Raw genomic sequence first — 20515 nt, 5'->3', positions numbered from 1 at the left:
GTTAAGTGAATCACTGCAGTTATTAAATTAGTAACTCAGTTGTTAAGTGAATCTGTTTTCCTCATTGACTTTGCTTGTCAGAAGGTCACAGAAGCTGATCACATGACCCCAAGACACTACAAATGTCATAAATATGAGCCAGTTGCCAAGCATCTGAATTTTGATCACATGACCATGGTGATGCTGCAATAGTCATAAGTGTGAAAAATGTAACTTCAAACAGTCACTGAATGAACTGTTGCAAGTCAAGGACTACCTGTATTAGTGTTCATTTTTCCCCCTTTCTCCTAGGGTCTCTTCTCCTAGCAATTTCCAGTCTGTTTCTCCCCTGCAGATTGTTTGTCTGGATATGTCTTCTGATGAGTGACTGGATGCAGTCTTCAGCTATTTCAGTCTGTTACTTCTTAATTGATTGCATTGCTGTTGAATGGCTGTTCTTGCTCTGACCTTCCTTCTTCATAGTACCCTAATGAACCAGGTACTGTTCGATGTTTCATAATATCTTATATTGTGTAGTGGGTTCTGGAGAGCAGGAAGGACGCCGAGACGATGAGTACAGCATGGCAGATCTTTATTTGGTGGAAGTGACTGTACTGGGGAATAGGGGTTACCTGCCCTCCTTTTATACCTGGCCAGGTGAGCAGCCGGCCAATAGGTTTGAACCTGTTTCCCGCCAAAACTGGTTTCCTGCCAAAACAGTACAGTTCAATGCCCCCTGGTGGTGACTGCTATGTAAGTGTGTATGTGTTCTCTTCACCTGGATACATAACATCTTACTTGGATCTTTCTTTTTCCTTTCCTCACCACATAATTGTGCACCACATGCACACACACAAATGCACATGTGGACACAAGCACAGCAACAATTTCCCCAATTTTCTCTGCCAGAGAGACAGAAGAAATATATAGATTGGTGACCCTTCCAGAACCACCATGTCAGTTTCAAGCAAACAAACTTAAGTGGAAGTGGGTGAAAGGGGTAGGAATAATCATTTTCAACCCTTCATAGCCATACTCTTTTACTAGACAGGCTCAGATTTTGGCCTTTCTTTGTGCCCTTTCTTCTACTACATTAAAAATAAAAGTTTTGAAGTAGTTGGAACTACTGTCAATGTTATCTGGGAGGAGTTTGATTCTGTGACCCCTGATGAAGTGGACAGGATTATGGGGAAGCTGAGTTCCACCACATGTTTATTGGATCCATGCCCTTCTTGGCTGGTTTATGCAGCTAGGGAGAGGACACGAGGCTGGCTCCAGGCGGTTATATCTGCTTCTTTGAGCGAGGGTTATTTCCCCACCGTCTTGAAGGAGGCAGTGGTGAGACCTCTCCTCAAGAAGCCTGCCTTGGACCCAGCTGTATTGAACAACTTTCGTCCAGTCTCCAACCTTCGCTTTCTTGCGAAGGTTGTTGAGAGTGTGGTGGTGCATCAGCTCCCTCTGGTCCTGGATGAAGCGGATTATCTGGACCCTTACCAATCGGGTTTCAGGCCCGGGCACAGCACGGAGACGGCATTGGTCGCTCTGGTGAATGATCTCTGGAGGGCTCGGGATAGGGGATATTCCTCTGTCCTAGTCCTATTAGACCTCTCGGCGGCTTTCGATACCATCGACCATGGTATCCTGCTGCAGCGTCTCAGGGGATTGGGAGTGGGAGGCACAGTTTTTCAGTGGTTCTCCTCCTATCTCCTGGGACGCTCGCAGTCGGTGTTGGCAGGGGGGCAGAGGTCGACCCCTAGGACTCTCGCTTGTGGAGTTCCTCAGGGATCGGTCCTCTCGCCTCTCCTGTTCAACATCTACATGAAACCGCTGGGTGAGATCATTCGTGGTTTTGGAGTTGGGTATCATCAATATGCCGATGATACCCAACTTTTTATTTCGACCCCAAACCACCCCAGTGATGCCCTCGCTGTGATGTCCCGTTGCCTGGAGGCGGTTCGGGTCTGGATGGGGAGGAACAGACTTCAACTCAACCCTGACAAGACTGAGTGGCTGTACATTCTGGCATCCCGGGGCACCCGGGATGTTCCATCGCTTTCTATGGGGGGTGAGCTTTTACCCCCTGTGGACAGGGCTCGCAACTTGGGAGTCCTCCTAGATTCACGACTCACTCTGGATGATCATATAGTGGCCGTGACTAGGGGGGCTTTTGCCCAGGTTCGCCTGGTGCGCCAGTTGCGGCCCTATCTAGACCGGGAGGCCTTGTGTACGGTCACTCATGCGCTTGTGACCTCTCGCCTAGACTACTGTAATGCTCTCTACATGGGGCTTCCCTTGAAGACTACTCGGAGGCTCCAACTGGTACAGAATGCAGCCGCGAGAGTTGTCTTGGGAGTTTCCCAGTACTCCCATGTTACACCTTTGCTCCGTGAGCTGCATTGGTTACCAGTTGTCTTCCGGGTAAGGTTCAAGGTCTTGGTTATGATCTTTAAGTCCCTACATGGCATGGGTCTGCGATACCTCGAGGACCACCTGCTGCCGGCGTCAACTCCCCTCCGCCCTGTGCGTGCCCACAGAGAGGGCCTCCTCAGGGTGCCTCCGGTCAAGGAATGTCGACTGGTGGCCCCCAGGGGGAGGGCCTTCTCTGTGGGGGCTCCGGCATTATGGAACCAACTGCCGGTTGAGCTCCGGACGGCATCGGACCTCCGATCCTTCCGCCGCGGGTTGAAGACCCATTTGTTTGAATTAGCGGGTCTGGCCTGATGGGGGTATATGGGTTTTTTATAGGTTTTTATTATTTTATCATTCTTGTATTTTAATTGGGCATTGGTTTAATTTTCTTTTAAGTTTTGTACTGTTATTTATATATGCCCTGTGAACCGCCCTGAGTCCCTCAGGGAGAAGGGCGGTATAGAAATCTCAATAAATTAAATTAAATTAAATTACTACTGGTAAAGATGATCAGGAGACTGTAAGCTAAATCTTATATAGCATGACTTTGACAACTGTGCATGTTTAGATTAAAAGAAGCTGAAGGAGAGGAAGTATGAAAGCATGTTTCAAATACCTCAAGGGATATATAACAATGAAGAAAGTCAAAACCTGCTCTTTACTAACCAGAGTGTAGGACACAACAGACATCAGATATCGGAAAGGAGATTTGAGGTAAAATTAGGAAGAATTTCCTAATTATTATTAGGAAGAGGATGGGGTGCCCTTCACTGGATGTATTTACCTTAAACTAGCCATATAGTAGACATGGATTCCTTTATGGAGCAAGGGAGTGAAGTGGGATAAATCTCTCCTTTTAGCTCAGTGTTTCTGTGATTTCAATGAAGGTGTCCTTAACAACACATAATTCTGAATGCCAAATAATTTAATTTCAGCCTTGGCATAATGAAGAAGTAGAAAAAAATCACTTTTAAATGGGACTGGAATGATTAATAGATGGAATCAAAAGCAATAAAAGATTCTAATAATGTAATAAAGTACAGCCATGAGCAACTTTCTGAAATATTTATAACATTTAATTATTTAGTTTGCAATTCATTAACAGTTCTTATTTATAACAAGGTGAATCTTGATATAATATATCACCCATAGCTGGCATGCAGTTATTTCATACCATTAATGATGTTGGCCTTCTCTAGTGCTTCCATTTCAATGAATCATTATTGTTTTCATTCTTTTCTCCATTCATCACTCTACCTTTCTGTATTAAAATTACAGAAACTATATACACAATATTTTTAGATTTATGTCGATTTGTTTAAAGGAAGGAATATGTCAAATATGTTTTGCAGAGTGTGCTTTTGAAATTTATATCCTAGTTCTGAGTTCTGTTCTAAGTATAAAAAATCTCTTCTTGGTATAAGAGGCAGGAGAAAGAAGTACAAGCAAGCTGCAGCAGTAAAGTAGCTTTCTAGTAATCATTGCAAGTTCTTGAGGTTCTTCAGTAGTTTAACTCCCAGGATAGGGAGGGAAACTGTGAAGGGCTATGAAAGTGTGAATCTTAAACTGGACAATAGGAACAAACAAGTTTGTGTAGCGGCTACCCAGATGCCTCTGAGGATTAATTTCTGAGATTTGGACTTTGTCACTAGGCTTGAGATGGAATTCCCAAGGCTTTCTGTGATGGGGACTTTATCCTTTATGTTTTGGTAGATTAAGGTGGCTCTGAAATCCCTAAACCTCCATAACAACTATAGGTGTTTCCTACATAATGTCTGGCTGAAACATATAGATGAGTACATGCTACATCTTATTTTTACTTAAGAATGGGTGATGTTTTCTGAATACAGAGGACCTTAGACATAGTCTTTCGTTGAAGTCAGTTAACTTCCTGGTTATTTATTACTTGTGCAACTCAAAGTGCCAGTTTTATTTATTTATTTTATTTATTTAAAACATCTATAAAGATCTACTATGCTTGGCACTTATAGAACTACCTTCTTTGTACAGAATCAGCCCATCCAAGTCATCCAATATGGAGTTGACATCAGTATCTTTCAATTGTTCTCCTGGTAGGTGAGGCAAAGTTGGAATGAGTTTGCAAACATTTTTTTTTATTATTGCAATCTCCATATTATGTAACAACAACAACCTCTTTCTGGATATTACACTGTTATTAGCCTTCTGGAAATTATTAAAGACAAAGCTGATCCAGAAGGTCTTTAAGAATGAATGGCCATACTGTCCCTCTTGTATTATACTAGAACTGTGCTTCTACTATACATCTGACTGTAGTGTTCCCTGGTTACCAAGGGAAATATAAAAATATTCTATATATTTGGACAATAGGAGAAGGAATTATGTGTGCATACTGTAGAGCAACGTTTTTGTAATTAAAGATCACACTTTACTTTGGTAATCAGTAAAGTTACAGTCAAATGTATAGAGATACAAAATGAATAGTAAAACATCATACAAAATTATGAAACTAAGAATTTCATTTTCCTTGTTTAGTTTTTTTTGTGTTGTTTTTTTAAAAAGCATATTTATTTTAAAGCTCATTGTAATTTTTTGTTAAGGTTTGTGCCTCAAAACTAGCAAGGAATCATGCCCTCAATGCTGGTTATCATAGAATATGTTCAAGTCTGCAGAAATGGGTTTTTTATGGAGATCTTTGAAAGTACATCAATGTATAGATAAACCCCATTCACATACTAGCTTATTGTTAACTGCTCTCACATCTAAAGAAAGTTTGACTAACATTACTAAAAATAGGCATTAATTATTCACTGTTTTAATACATAATTTAACAGTTTTCTTCATAGCTTGAAGGCTTTTTTTCTCCCATATGTTTGTTACATATTGTGCTTTAATAACTTGGCTAATTTGGTTCACTTTGCTTACAGATATTTGATCACTGTTTGCCAGAATAACATGGCAAATCAGAAAAAACAGGAAAAAAACCACCTTAGGAGAATCAGTGAAATCTACACACCTTGGGTAGATATAATTTTCAGTTGTAAATACAATAACAGAATTTCCTCTGCAAGACAAAATATTGCTGCTTTATTCTTCTTTCCTTCCTGCTGATATTATTTAACTGCTGCTCTTCTAAAGAGGATTATTGGAATTTGTCTATTTCAGGATCGGATATCCTTATTATGCAGTATTTCTCAGCAGGAAACAAAATTGCAGGAATCTTGATCAGATATCCTACAGTTTGTTTCACTCAAAACAGTCATTAGGAGAACTAAGGTGTCTCAACATTTCCCTGAAACTCTTCCTCTCAGATAACGTTTTGAAAATGTTGTATGATTAGAGAAGGAAAATATATGTCAGAATATATCTTTATCTTATACTTTCTTTTATAAGAAAGTAACACTCATGGGATTTAGCTCTGAAAAAATATATGAGGAAAAAAGAAACTGTCTTCTCCTCTGCTGAGGTTGCAATCAGATTTGGAGCCTATGGCTACATGAGTTTCACATCCTCTTCTTTTCATGTTTACCTAGCAGCCTGTCTTGTTTAATTTCCAGAACTTTCATAATTATGAAATTTCATCGTTTTTATTCTTACTATACAGTAATATAAGCAAGAGTATTATTAGCCGCAGGATGGATGAAATGTGAGTTAGTATTCTTAATGCTCAGGGCGAATATTAAGAATGAACATTGGTCATATCCCCTTTGGCAACTAGTAGTGTCATCTACCATTTGAAGTGCTAACATGTGATAGCAATATTTCTATTTTTAAATATATTTTTTACAAAAACATGGCAATAGAAAAGTTGTTGCTTCTTTCATTTCCATAATTTTATCTTTTATTTAATTAGCAGTGCCCAAAACACCTGTATATCTAAAGTTCAGTTTTAGATTTAAAAAATGGGAGATAATCGGCTTTTGAAAAATTTGGGGATTTTTTTCAGTTTTTGATTTATAATATGATATATGTGGTGCTGGTGGTGCTGGATTGCTGAAATATGAGATTATGCAATGATCTCCTGAACCTGGAAGGGTTGCTAACTCTCTATTTACTGTATTTCTTGGTCTTGTGTATAACAGGCAGACTACTGCACAAGTTAGGATAGGAGGTATACCAGTGTGCACAAATTACAGTGCTACACATATCATGATAGGAAAACTGGATCCAAATAATAAAAAAGCTTTTTGGAGGATAATATTAACTAATGTTATAATAGTGAGATGAATTTATTGCAGATATGTGAATGTATAATTTGTTTTTTCTGAGAGACTGAATTTATTGTTTTACTAATCTTTTTAATATATTATCAGCGTTCCTGTCCCAAGAGTTTCAAACCAGAACTCGACAGAATTTCCTTGTAACAGTTTGTTCATTTGGCTTTCTAGATATTTATCTTACACAATTTTGTTAAAGGAAAAAAATAGTTTTGGGATACACAAGGTGATTTCCATTAACATAAGGAAAGTTTCTTGTGTATAGAGTGAACTGATGAATTTCTTCTTAAAAATTAGATTTCATTTAGTAACAGCTTCTGTAATAGTTTTGATTTGAATCTCTAACTGTATTATTCAATGTTGAAATATTGTTATCCTTTATTATAGCATGTTGACATAGAAATCAATCAATTCATATATATTAAACAAACCAGTGTTGGTGGCCTTTACATTTAAATCAATCCATATTTTTTAGATTATACATCACAGTGTCTAAATTTTACCCACAGGCAAAAGAAAGCATGATTAGGTACTGAAGGAAATGTAATTTGTGTCGGTTAAACTTATAAATCAAGGATTGCTATTGGCAAGGTAATCTTATACAGGAAGTTCATTTACACCTCAAGATAAATATATCTTTTAAAAATATTGTATAATCTTTTCATAATTTCTCTGGTGACATCATTCTTCTTTCATGACTATGAGGAAAAAAGATTGAGCTCATAATATGGAGATTTTGTATTTGGTTCTCTGACTGGGACCTGTTATTATATAAGATATATGGAAATGTATGAACGAAACAGAAATTAAAACTTGCTCCCTCACCAAAAGTTTATTTTGCTTTTTTAACATAGTCACTCATTGGTTATAGTGCAGAAACTGCTAACACTTTTCAGATTATGTGAGTATTCCCCATACTTGTAATTGCCTGAAATCTCATAAAATATTTTGCAGAATTTGTTGATTCACTTTAGAGGTCTGGCAAAATATCTTCAAAAATAGCATTGTACAATATCTTTGGTTACAGTGCTGACAATTTGCCAAAGAAAGCTAACTCTTTTAGGTTTCCTGAGTATTGATGACATTGAGTACTGTATTCTCTATTGTGTCCCATTACACACTGTATTTTACCTTTATGAAGTTACAGTACAGGGACATTTAATTGCCATGCCAAAGAGGAAATATAAGTTTTCAGGTGCATAAAATCGGATTTTCTATTTCTGAAACAACACTGGAGTAGTGCAAGTGATTGCACTGAATCTTTACAGTGTGAACCTTCTCAATAATAAGCCATAAAAGACATTGTAGTACAAAACCATTTACAAGCTGAAAAACTTATCATTAAACTTATCATTTACTTATCATTCATCAATCTTGCAGTTTTCCAAAACATTAATAATGGCTTAGCTGTTACTGTTACAGAAGTCACTTTTCATATTGCACAGCTATTGTGGTTTAGGTTTTAGTTGCATTTCCAAACTGATATCAACATTACTTAAATGTAGGTTTGGCATTCCTTGAATAAAATGGAATTGCACTTAGGCATACTAAAGAGTTACATTATGTGTTGAACAAATCTAAATGTCTTTGCATTACTATTGATGCTTATAACAGAAAGATTTTAAACTTGTTCCTGTGATTGTGTGTTATTTTATTGTTTCTGGGGAAACCTCTGAAATATTGACTGATCATATTTCTGTTCCCAAAAGGTATGATCCTGTAGAGAGTGTTATAACAATTTATGGTCATAATTTATAACAAATTTTGTAGGTATGAAGATGATGGGTAAAAATAATGTATTTTAAGATTGAAAGAAAAGATTAGAAGAAATTCAACTGAAACTGGTTGGGCAACAAATATAGTGTGTGATTCTTTCAAAACGCTGTTGATGTTTTAGCATTTGATGGTGTGAACATTACCCAACTAAGAACATTTTGTAAATTTGAAGCTGTACAGCATGAAAGAATTTTGCAACATTGCATCTCACTTCTTGTTTAAAGCTTCTTTCATATATTGGAAGATCTAAACAGCTACTTTAATTCACAAGAAAAATGCTTTCAAAACAAGAGATATATTTTCAAGAGGCATATTTTTATAGACTAATCATTTTGGTTAATAAAACAATTCTGAAGTGGATAAAATTAATGCTCCATTAGTTTTTATCCATATTTATAAATGTTTTATAAATGTATCTAGTGAGCTAAAAGCTCCCAAAGATAAATTTGCTAAAAGAAAGATGAAGTTTTATTCCACAAAGGGAACATTTTCCCCCCAAAATAAAATATATTAACTTTCAAGCTATTACAGAAAAAATTAAGAATTTTTTTAAAGAAAGTTTCCTTATGTAATTCTTTGAGAAACTAATTTTGATGATGCTAACATAAATCTGACAAAACAACAGTAAGTAAAATATGTGTCTAGGTTAATGATAGTAATTTTTATGAAATTGTTTAAGTCGGAGGGAGGGAGGGAGAGAGGGAGAGTGACTGGCTCACAGCAGTTTACAAATGAAAAAGAAGGATGATAATATTAAGGAAGGTGACAGTCATCCAGGTAAAGGTAAAGGTAAAGGTTCCCCCGCACATGCGTGCTAGTCGTTTCCGACTCTAGGGGCCGGTGCTCATCTCCATTTCAAAGCCGAAGAGCCAGCGCTTGTCCGAGGACGTCTCTGTGGCCATGTGGCCGGCATGACTAGATGCCAAAGGCGCACAGAATGCTGTTACCTTCCCACCGTAGTGGTCCCTATTTTTCTACTTGCATTTTTACGTGCTTTCGAACTGCTAGGTTGGCAGAGGCTGGGACGAGTAACAGGCGCTCACTCTGTTATGCGGCACTCAGGATTCGACCCACTAAACTGCCAACCTTCTGATCAACAAGCTCAGCATCCTAACCCACTGAGCCACTGTGTCCCAAGTCATCCAGAGGGAATGGTAAATACCTTATTTCCCACATTATGCCCACTGAAAGGGATCTGTCAAACACCCTAATTCATAGCCTGGGGAAAAAGTCAAATTTTCAAAACTAACTTAAAGACAAGTAGAGTTGGGGCAGTTCATATCTCTGTTTCAGAAGGGAAGTGCTACATCCAAGGAAACTAGATAATACTGTTTAATTGAAGGAACTGGAGCATTCCAAAGATGATGATACCCAATGGGCAGAAACCATGGAAGGTAGATTGTCCCTAATGTTATGGAGGACTTTGTAGGTGACAACTAGCACCTTTAATTGCATATGAAGTTAACTAGTGCAATTTGTGAAGCAGAAGTGTTACGTGGGCATAGTAAGACCTGCCTATAACTGCTGAAAACAACCACACATTCTGGACCACTATCATTTCCAAGTGATGGGAAGTCCCATGTAGAGCACATTTACAAAAAAAAATGGATCGGTAAAAAGGCCTTCCTGGAAGCAGCTGCCACCTGCTCCTCAAGCAGAAGTTGAGAGTTCAGGAAGACTCCCAGATCATGCATTACTGTTCAAATTTATTAGATTTTTTTAATTGTTTAATTTTCATTTTTAAATATGGAAAGCTAACCCATTCTAAAAAAAAACACAAAATACATATTTCTAAGAATTACCCTGGATGCTACATAGGTCTCATCAGTAATCTTAAAAACCTAATACTTTTTTCGGAAGTTTATTTATTTATTTATTTATTTATTTATTTATTTATTTATTTATTTATTTATTTGATTTGATTTGATTTGATTTGTATACCACCCTTCTCCCTAAGGACTCAGGGCGGAATATATATATGTATATGTACCTGTCTAGAAAAATGACATGATAAACTAAAGTGGTAAGAGTGCCCAAATGCTAAAGATCTCTCACTTAAATGCACCAATAGATTAGGATTCTTTTGACCTATTCAGTGAAGGCATTGAAAAGAGGAAAAGTGCTATTCCATTTGTTTTTCCCAATGCCCAATTCCCAACTTCCAGGAAGCATACACAAGGACTAACACTTGTGGTTGAACATGCATCATGTGCATAACTTTTCTATGAGTAATAAGGCATTGGGCCAAAGACAATGTTATAGACTGTATTAAGTATATTCATCCAGAATTTGTAATTAGGCTAGTGGTGCAAAAAGTAAGTGATATAGCCTAAAGTAAAAGTCAAGAAATTAGACCAGATGTTATAATCATAGGGGCTATGGTTGAGAGTCAAGAGCCAGGATGCAGACTGCAAAATCAGTGAACTAGTTAGTAATAAATGTTGCAGGTATTAAATTGCATTTAGCACCATGGAAGAAAAAGGCAATAGATGTCTGTCTCTTTCTGAAAATCATAGAAGCCAACTATACCTCTGATCTATCTCTTGCCTTAGGTAAATCACACAGATTTTCTTGGCAAGGAGCAAGGAAAAAAACCAAACACTGGCAGTCAATTTAATAGCAAAACTCAAGAATGATATTAAAGTAAAGGTAAAGGTTCCCCCGCACATGCGTGCTAGTCGTTGCCGACTCTAGGGGCCGGTGCTCATCTCCATTTCATTACATGTGGATATTACCAGGCAAAGAATAAATTGGGTCTGTGATCTACCTGGTTCTAAATGTTTTAAGTTTGAACCATATTAAAACACCTAAAGTTCACCATACAATTTCCATACAACTAGAAGGTCAATATTTAATCTCAGCAGAATGCTTTCTGCTTCCAAAGTCTCTGAAATATAAATATAATTATTATAAAAATTTGAACGCATATAATATCTGGGCTAATGTCTGGTAGGTGGAGTAAATGCAGGTGTTGTGTAGGATCAAGATAAACACTGACTTTTTCCAATCTTTTATTCACTGATGTTTCATATTTTTGAACATTTTATTATAGTTGGTACTAATTTAAAAAGTGTATTTTTGTATTATATTGGTTACAGGAGATTTGTTTGTTTGTTTGTTTGTTTGTTTGTTTGGAAGCTGTCTTTGTACCCATCCTACCTTGTATTTCAATATATCTGGTTCTACTTCAGACTTGTTTATTACATAGTTGAATACAGTTTTTATGTACCCATGTACAATTCCTCATTGTATCCTTTCCATCTATTTTTAACATGCTTCTGATTATGTAGGGTTTTTTCCCCCACTTCTGTTCCTCATTGTTCCTTTGCATGCAACATATGTTGCCTTAATTTATTTTTATTAGAGCATCTCCAGCATGGCCTTTTCTGTTTCTTTTCTCCATTTTACAGTGCTAATTATTTTAGTCTTTTCCACCTTTACATCAAAATTCTGCATTCTAGTTTCATTTCTGCTAAGCATGACTTTAGCTTTCCTTTTCTAGTCAGCAATTTGGATGGTCTCCTCTGAAAACCATTTGCTTGCCTTTGAGTTTTGTTTTGTTTTTGATATGGGATATATTATTGGGCTGCTATATTGATAATGTTTTTCCATTTCTTTTCATCATTCAACTGGATTTTTTATCTATGAAGTTAAGTAAGTCTAATTTGTTCTTTATTTTAACTGAATAGAGAGATGCAGTTTTTCTTGATATCATATTTCTGTGGTGTTTTGTTCTTTTTGGTGTTGCAGAATTTGAAACTGAAATGGACTTTGGCTCCATGTACTTAGTAATCTGAGATACAGGTCTGTAAACTCTGGTTTTTCACTTTTGGTTTCATTAACTATTCTTGTGCCATCGATTTGGAGATATCCATGTGTACAAAATGTGTCTGGATTAAATAAACAATGTATTGGTAATTCACATCTTTTCTGGTCAGAACTGTCCCAAAGGTGGTTTTTCAAGAGGCAACTGGATTTTCTTGTTTTTCTTTGAAGATGTTTCTCTTCTCATCCAAGTAGCTTCTTCAGCACTTGCAGTCCTATCCTGGAAGCCAAGCAGTTGAAGCAAGAAAATCAGCATCATGGCAGCTGCTAACAGTATGCCACTGCCTGAAGCAATGAGGGTGAGCAGAGATTGCAGCAGTAACTGGGATAACTTCAGAGCTACTTGGGTGAAATCTAGCAATGTGAAGGCTGACTGACTCATCAAAAAGTTTCATGAAAAAACCCCAACAAACCAAGAGATAATCCCTGACATATGCTTTTGTTTACATTACAGTATCTATTCTTTTTGTAAGGGGGGGATGGATCTATCCTTTCTGTAAGGGGGGACGGATGTCAATGCTGAAAACATTGGATGATTTTGCTCTGACAATATAAGAGGCAGCCTTTTTCTTTACAACTGTTTTGCTTTGAATCAAATGAAGCTGGGGTAGAGGAGAATGCTAACCGAGTTATTTTAATAAGATAAGGGATGGTGCACTACAGAAAGTGAAGCTTTGCATGTTAAACTAATTGGAGAATGTGATTTATGACATGTAAATTAAGGGAGGGAATTGTGTTTGATACAATGTGTTCAGGGGAGGAGAATTCAGATTCAGGTATCCATCTATGAGTGCCGATGCTTCGTTCTCATTATTGTAAACTTTTTAGAAAAAAACAATGCCTGAATGTGCTTTGATCTGTCTCATTAACTGGAACCATGACATGTGCAAAGGCTTCTTAGCTACAGTCACCACTCAATCCTGCCAATCAAGTAGGAAGTTTAACTCCATGAAGATCCCTAGATTGCACATCACTCTTGAAAGCAACAGATATGAACATATGGATTATCTGCTGAACCAATTAGCCCTAAAATCCACTTAGTAGATTTGAATCACTGAAAGTGTCAGCCAGGTCTCCACAGCTTATAGGTACACTGGATTGAATGTGGGGATTTAGAAGAGTGGACATATATTTAATAAAAGTACAGCAGCAAGCTGGGATGCAATACAAGGGCCCTAGTGGTAGAATGAAGGTCATCATCCACTATTTTAACCATACTTATCCAAAATCTCAGTGCTGGATGTTTGGGAATATAACATATTACCTGTCCTTTCAACTACCCTTTCAGCTGAAAATGAAGTTTGACGAAGTCAGAATCTGACTTATGAGTTTGTTCTTCTCTTTGTAAACCCTTTATTCATAGATACTAAATTGTAGCTGACCTTCTAAAGAAGGCAAAAACCCAAATGTTGAAATAGAGATTTTTGCCTCTTGATCTTAGAGAGTAACCATCCCTGTTGAGAAGATGGCTCAAGCAAGGCATAAGCCTGGACTCAGTATGCAAACACAAAGGGCTGGGTCAGACATCCCTGAATGTCTTAGAGCCCTATCTGGATGTTCCCAGGTGAAAGCTGACAGTCTCAGAAGATTACTGTATAATAGGTAGAGAACAATATAGTAGCTAGTTTGAACTCTACACATGTGGGCCTCGTGGTTTGCACCTGACATGCATTTCCCTCTTATGCTCATAGCAAAACAGAAGGCAGCTTCTTGGATGAATTAGGAATGCTGAGAAAAGGAAGGCAAATAAAATCTTGTTTTGTCAGATGATGGCAAAAGGATACTGTCTTATCAACAAGTTTGGACTGCATCTCGGGGACACCCTTTTTTTCCCCATTAAGAGCCAAGAATGCTTCATGAGGTTCAGGAACACAGGTAATAATTTAGCCTTCAAGGCTTATTTAGCCCTGTTTGGTTTTCTTAGTGTTTAACTGCTCCTTCCTTCCTTCCTTCCTTCCTTCCTTCCTTCCTTCCTTCCTTCCTTCCTTCCTTCCTTCCTTCCTTCCTTCCTTCATCTGCATTGGCTTAAATTGCTTGTTTTATGTTTCATTATATAACCTACCATAAGGCTTAAACATGGCCTATATGCATACATATCTACATATAACATATAGAAACAAACAGTCCAAAGTCCAACTGCCATTCTTAATTCGTTGGGATTTTATCTTAACACATTACTAGAAGATGCTAGGTTTTATGCACTAGATTTCTATAAAAAAACAAATTTATTTTATGTTTGTTTTTACATATATAAAAACTTATATGTTGAAATTAATTACTTTGCTATAGCTTTCTTGAAAAAAAACTATCTTAACAGCTTCACTTCTTGTTCACTTTAATTTTTTAATACTGACTCAGTTTCTTCTTCGCTATGTTGTTGTTCAAAGCAGCTTAGAATATCAGCCTATTCTCATCTGTTGTACCCAAAGTCTCTTATTAATAAAAGTTTTTAATAAAGAACTCTGTTACATCTGAAAACAAGAACAGTATCCCTAGGAGACACTAAATGATAACATCAAGCTTCAATGTTTTTTTTTTCTTTCCCCTTTTCCCTTTTTCTCTTTTCTTCTTTGACTTGAAGTATTATGAGTTTCTTCCTGAGATCACCATGTTCTGATCTGCTTCTATTTTATTCACTCACCTTTACAACCTGAGGGTATGGAAGTCAGCTTCAATCTTCAAAGCTGTAATAACAATAATGAAGTTGCTATAGTTACCTTTCTGTTTTTCTAATGAAACAGACTCAATTCCAACTCTTTGCACAGGAGCTGCAGTTAAGCCATTGGAAAAAGTTCTGATGTGAAAATCAAACTGATCATTTATACACCTTCTTCCTTAATTTCAGCTCTCCCCTCTTCAGTGAAATGAGCTGAAATTTATTGTCTTTCTATTTAGTTGGATGGTGCTTAGGTGATTATGTCTTTTTCTTTTGCAAAATGAAAGTGGAAATCTTGCAGGATAATACAGATTAAGAAAAGCATCAGTGAGCAATGAACCTGAGCAGCTAGCCTCTAAAATTAAAATCGCAAGAGTAACTAATGGAGTAATGAAGCAGTAACAAAATTCCCATAATACATTCCATGATTTATTGCCAGGTAATACTGATGGAAAAATGCAATAAGAATAGAATAATGGAAACATGTATATGGAATCTTTACTGACATCATCTGAGTATTTTATTTTATTTTTGTCAAACCTTTCAGATACTTAAGCTCCATTATTTGACTAACTTTGGAATAAATTAACAAAAATGTGATACAGATGCTGAAAAGTACTGATTAATAAAACAGGATTTTTCTTTTTCTTTTTATGACTCTGCAATCACTTGTATCAAGGTAGAGTCAGGGCAACTGAATGGAGCTGACTGTTTACTGGGCAGATGTCCTTCCTGATGCCTACATGAGTTTGCAGCAGATATTTTCTCTTTGCACCCTGATGGCTACCTAGGATTGAACTCTCAACCTTCTGAGTGTTTTCACTTCTAGGCCACTGCACTTCTAGGCCACTGCACTGCTGGGATAAAACAGAGGATTATCCACATGGAATACAAAGATATGGGAAGGATGGCTCAGTATTTAAATATTGGGTCAATCTTATAATTCAGTGATAGAATAGAGACAGTTTGTTTCTTGCTATCAATAGAAAAGAAAAGAAAAAAGGAAAGAAGTTGTACTTTCTTTTATAAAAACCGTGCATTATGCTGTTTCTTGATTTCTTGAGCGTATTAAGCATTATGACAGATAATGACCCTTTTTTGGTCATGTTCAAAATGACTACCCATCTATTTTTACTGCTGTAAATTTCTTGGTTGGCTAATGTGTTGAGAATCACACATTACATTTTAAATTATAACACCAGTCCTTGCTAATATGGTTAATTAATGCAAATAAATGCTTAGCATTTATCATCTTGTTCCTGCTATTAACGTCCAGTTTGAGTGCACAAAACAGAAACACTACAGCCCAAGGTCCTATTTAACGGAATCCCTGAATTGGAAGAAAACATTTATTAGAGTTGTGCAATCACTAATGGATTGTTTTGCTTTGATAAAGGCTTCAGAATAGCCATTTTTCCAAACTATTGCATGAAGCCATGCACCCTCTTGGGTCTAAGAGAGCAGTAATGTGAGGGAGCCATTCCTGGCTCTACCTTGATACATTTGCTTTACTTTGCATACACTCTGGCAGCTTTGGTGAGCACTGCTGGAGAACAATGAAGAGAGTTGTAAAGAAAAATCACCCCCCTCCGCTTTCTAAGCACTTCTTGCCAATGTGCAAACACAACACCTGCAGACAAGTCTCTTCTGGCTTTTGTAGGTGACAGGTAGGAGTCACAAACTTCAAGGAGATGTGATATGTTCTATCAAGGCAAATTGTGCTTTTCATTACTACTCTGGTATAATATTGTTCATTGAAGCAAATCTAAGTCACCCTGCACCATTTAAAATGGGTTTGTTTTTATTGTGGTCACTGCAAGTAGAGCAAGAACTGGATTTCTTCACCTGGGAGAATTTCTTTGCCCATGACATCATAATATAAGCTGTGTCCCTTATATGACTGGAAGCAATGTTGTAGTACACATTTTGTCATATTTCCCTTTTTGTCCCCATCTCTAACACATTCCAAATTCATAGATGAATTACATGTTTTCTAAAAAATAATTCTTTGCAGAATTTATTTTTCCACTCATTTATGATCCAGGACCAATAAAGCACAAGTATGAAATGTAAAGTACAGGGGGGGAAAAGCAAACCAATCTTGAAACAATATCCAAAAAAATATAATCAATAATATTGCTAGAAACCTGGCAATCTTCATAGTTGTTGTTCAAATTAGGTCTTGGAAAAGAAAGATGGTAAAGTCCTGATAAGAAAAATAACTAAAATGACATGGTTTTATTACTGGGCTTGGGGATTCAGATGTGTGTCAAAGCCTGTTCAGTTGTTATCTTGATTTGTTGATAGTGGTTTTGCTTTGTACCGTATTTCATTTTTAACCTTGGCTGCTGATTACGTGCATGTTGTTTTCATAATGGTTTTAAATGTTAGTTACTCAGGGGCTGATCTAGAAGCTCACCAATCAAACTTTATTTTCAATAATTCTGGCTGTCTTATATTTACCTGGGGCTTTGCAACTTTTCAACTGAGAAATTATTATTTTTTTGCTTTCTGATTATGGATTGATGTCCCAGATCTTTGTATAACCCATTACAGTTAATTTGGTTTTGTTAAAATTAAGATTAGGAATTTTCTTTAATAGATATCTTTTTTATTTTTAAGCTGCCCAGACGCATTGAGCAGTTGGGTGGCCTTAAAATTTAAACAAATAGATAGATAGATAGATAGATAGATAGATAGATAGATAGATAGATAGATAGATAGATAGATTGATAGATGATAATAATAATAATAATAATAATAATAATAATAATAATAATAATAATTATTATTATTATTATTATTATTATTATTATTATTATTATTATTATTATTATTATTATTATTATTATTATTATTATTATTATTATTATTATTTTATTAATTTTATTTGTATACCGCCCTTCTCCCGAAGGACTCAGAGCAGTGAACAGGGCAATACATATTAAAAAACAAGATACAAAAAATAAAAATGATTAAACAAAATGCCCATGAATAAGTTAAAACACATTAAAAAATAGGTTAAAACACATTAATAAAACCCAACCCCATCCCATCAGGCCAGGCCAGCTTGTTCGAAAAGGTAGGTTTTGAGATCGCGCCGGAAGGAGCGGAGGTCAGGCACCATCCGGAGCTCGACCGGAAGATGGTTCCATAAATCCGGTGCGCCCACAGAGAATGCCCTCCCCCTGGAGGCCACCAGTCGACATTCTTTGACCGGTGGCACCCTGAGGAGGCCCTCTCTGTGGGAGTGTACTGGGCGGAGGGAAGTTGACGCCGGCCGCAGATAGATAGATAGATAGATAGATAGATAGATAGATAGATAGATAGATAGATAGATAGATAGATAGATAGATGATAGATTCTTGAGCTTCATTCCTCAATTTACAAGTCTTTTTTCTTTTCTTTTTCATTTTGCCTTCTTCATCTATGAGTTTGGTCTTGATGTTATAATAGATAGTTCTCAACTTACTAGCAGTGACTTTTCAAATGATGGTTGCAGTATCCCGGGGTCATGTGATCACCATTTGTGATCTTCCCACCCAACATCTGGCAAACGAAGTCAATGGATTCACTTAATGACTAAATGTTCACTCAACTACTGCGCTATTCACTTAATAACATGCAAAAAATGTAGTGAAATTAGGTGCGACTCACTTAACAACCACCTTGCTTAGCAATAGAAATTCTGGCCTTCGAACAGTTGCCTTATCCCAATTCTTAAGCTATTTGCTATTAATAACACAACTCAGTTTTTAGCATATTTGTTTTAGAATGAAGACAAGATTCCACACAGATTATTTTTGAAGTGGGTTATTTAAATTTGATTTGGGGGAAAAAATAATCATGGGGAAAGAAATACAGCCTCTGTGAACAAGACATTTCCCAAACATCCAGACTTTGTATTCCCACTCTGAGTCAAATTACTGGTTAGAACTGAAGTATGAGCATACTGGGCAGTGTGTGTGATTTCAGATAGCATTACTGAAAGAAGAGAACATAAGGAAATCCTAAGCAAAATCGTTTTGAAAGGTAACAACCCCAAGGCAATGAATCCTTCCTTCACCTGTTGTTAATAGAAAACTAATTATGATATTTTATTTAAATGCCATCCACCTAACCATTCATCTCTGCCCTACAAGAGAGAGAGAGAGAGAAGAAAGAAAGTCTTAGAGGAAGGATTGTTGTCCATTAGGAAAAACCTTCTAGTGGTGATCATGTGTGAATGGAAAATTCTTGCATCTTAGAAGTCTACAGTTCCTACTGATTGATATACACATTATAATCTTCCTAAATACTGAGAGTACTGAGAATGCCATTGAATAATCTGGCAGAGGGTTGGAAATTTTATTTTATTTTATTTTTTTAATTCCATTTATATCCCGCCCTTCTCCGAAGACTCAGGGCGGCTTACAAGCTTGGCAGTAGCCTTCATTCTATGTATATGCCTGCTTGTTAGGGCTTTCACACACACACCCCAAGCGGCATTATTACAAAGTCAGCTTAATTGCCCCCAACAATCTGGGTCCTCATTTTACCTACCTCGGAAGGATGGAAGGCTGAGTCAACCTTGAGCCTGGTGGGATGCGAACCTGCACTAATTGCAGGCAGCTGGTGTTACTTAAGGAGGCATTAGCCCACTGCTCCACCAAGGCTCTTTTCCACCAAGGAAATGTAAGTATGGCATTTACATACTATTTCTTTTAGGTGGTGCATAAGATAGTTTATTTCTTTTTTTGGCCTGATTTTTTTTTCATACAAATGTAACTACCGGCAATTAAACTGATAGTTATGCTGCTGTTCCTGTTTAAACAGCTAAAAGTACCTGTAGAAACACCATATCATCACATTGTGCAAATTGTGTCCTCTCCCACCCCACTTTTTTTCCTCCTGACAACAGTAAATTTACTGAGACCTGCACTTAGCTATTATTTCAACAGTGCTTTGTTTGGGACTGGTATATACTGGCATGGCAACTTCCTGCATCAATTATTTTATTGTACTCTATATAATACAAATACAATACGGTACAAATACTCTATATTTTATATAGGGTTGGCTTTCATTTACTCAAAAAGCAGAGGCTCAGTATTTGGTAAAAATCCTCTAGGAGGAGCAGAATTTTCTGACTTTTAAGATTCCTTGGCCTCTGATCAGTTCCATAGGAAAAACAAAACTAACTTTTCTTAACTATTCAAACCCTAAAAAGCATATTGCCTTTTCTTTATGAAGAAAAAGTGAAACTGGGTGATCTTCTGCTTCTGAATAGTAGAGTGGAATTGTCACACTTCTTTGACTGACTAAAGTGATTTCTGTTCATGTAATAAATACACTACTTGTTGAGGTGGATCGGTTTCATACTGGCACAGAGGTATGCTCACTTTGCACATCACTAATCTGAACTTTCCTTTTCATTTAGGCCAGGGGGAGGGATGAACTCACTCTTCTTTGAAGGCTGAATTCAATCAGCCACATATTCTAGCAGTGCAAGATTACTTTGAGGTTGGGACTTTGAGGAGAGCAAAAATCACATGTTGACGCTACAAACAGTCTTTGACTTACCATCAGTAGTTTCGCCACCATCCAAAATTATGACCTGTCGTCAACATTACAATTGCCACCGCATTCACAGGATTGCATTTTGAGATTTGGCAACCAGCTTTCATTGACAATC

Source organism: Vipera berus, assembly GCF_964194415.1.
Source record: "Vipera berus genome assembly, chromosome: 6".
NCBI lineage: Eukaryota > Metazoa > Chordata > Lepidosauria > Squamata > Viperidae > Vipera > Vipera berus.
The sequence above is the reverse complement of the archived record's forward strand: the minus strand, read 5'-3'. Positions refer to the sequence as shown.